Source organism: Sinocyclocheilus anshuiensis, unplaced genomic scaffold (assembly GCF_001515605.1).
Source record: "Sinocyclocheilus anshuiensis isolate Anshui unplaced genomic scaffold, SAMN03320099.WGS_v1.1 scaffold991, whole genome shotgun sequence".
In the NCBI taxonomy this organism is placed as follows: Eukaryota; Metazoa; Chordata; class Actinopteri; order Cypriniformes; family Cyprinidae; genus Sinocyclocheilus; species Sinocyclocheilus anshuiensis.
This window is the reverse complement of record NW_015547702.1, coordinates 469648-471261: the sequence shown is the minus strand read 5'-3', so window position 1 is coordinate 471261 and position 1614 is coordinate 469648. Positions and strand designations below refer to the sequence as shown.

The 1614-nt window shown below is 38.8% G+C and overlaps 1 protein-coding gene across 1 annotated transcript in view; it reads right to left on the bottom strand.

The window, feature by feature from the left end:
* LOC107703913 (type II inositol 1,4,5-trisphosphate 5-phosphatase-like) overlaps window positions 1-1614 on the bottom strand; it is a 38496-nt gene that overhangs the window by 27443 nt on the left and 9439 nt on the right. The gene's annotated exons all lie outside the window — the stretch shown is intronic.

Sequence of the window (1614 nt, the reverse complement as noted above, 5' to 3'; positions counted from 1 at the left end):
TATGTATATATATATATAAATAATAATACTTAATAGTGTTAAGCAAATAATCAGAAACAAATAAATAAAGATAGAAGCAAATACATAGAAATACAACCCGGTCAGATTATCACCTGTACATTCATACAGTACACATGATCAATTCCTTTATGTTTCTATTTCAAATCCTATCTAGTCAGCATTTCTGAACATCAGCAGTTTTCCTAATGTTAGAATATTCGAGCATTTTTGGCGCTTTAGGAGTCGGATTCGCAACGCCCAGAAGTGCTCTCTAGGTAGGCAGCTCACTAGGTTTTGAGACACAGCCAGAGTCAATCACGACAAAACACACTTCACCAGAAGAACCGAGATATTTTATGTCTACTCGGAATGTTCCTGTCAAACCGAATTAATAGAAAAAACGTTCATATTTATATACATAATGAGATATCTGTAGTTATCGGTTTACTTTGTTTACATTCATATCTAACCGAGAGCACTTTTCTTACCATTTAATCCAGTCGTATTAGACATCTCCCTGTTTTTGCATTCTGACTGTAGTTACAGACGGACCGACTCGAGTTCATTTGACTGAATAGCTTTTGGCACAGAGTCCTACTATGCTGAAGGATTGGCTCATGAATATTAATGCTGTCATACTGACGTCACCTCGTAACCTTCCTCTAGCGTCCAGTCACGAGTCTTCACAAGCGCTCATTTACCAACGTCAGCTTTGCAGCCAATCAAATAGGCCGCTGGCGTCACGCCATTATTATTCATGAGCACAGCCTTCGCCATAGTAGAATTCGTCATGACGCTTCCAGTTTGCAGACTAGAGCGGTCTAACACCAAGCAATCGATTGAGAATTAGACTCAACTAGCTAATAATGTTTTCACTATTCCAGCCAACTTTTATATAATAACATAATAACACCGAAATTCCAGTCCAACGATATATCCAGTGCTATCTTCCTTCCAACTGTAATACAACTATATTGCAAATATGAATTCTGAGAACACTTTATATTGTAGAAAGTGTGCTTGAGGACAGTGTTGTTACTGTTATCTAAAACTTTTATTAAAGGGGTCATATGATGTTGCTAAAAAGAACATTATTTTGTGTATTTGGTGTAATGAAATGTGTTTATGCGGTTTAAGGTTCAAAAAACACATTATTTTCCACATACTGTACATTATTGTTTCTCCTCTATGCATCGCCTTTTTGAAACACGTCGATTTTTACAAAACTCATCAAAAGCGAGGTGTGCTGTGATTGGCCAGCTATCCAGTGCGTTGTGATTGGCCGAATTCCTCAAGCATGTGACGGAAATGTTACGCCCCTCACCACATTGTGATGATGCCCTGTCAGGCCGGAGCGATGATTCAAAAACCTGAAAACCCATTATAAACGAGGCATTCGTTGCATCCAGTGGGGACATAATTATGGATTATAATGACTTATACTGTCTTTTTACGCGTTGCGTTGCATCGCGCCGCGTAAACATAAAACCAGAAATCTAAATCTAGTCGTGTCCTCTTTTGGAAGACCAAACAAAGTAGTTTCGCTTTCACAACGAAACACAGCGTGCTTCACGACATGGCGGCGGCGGCAACAATACTACAGCGAGAATAAAA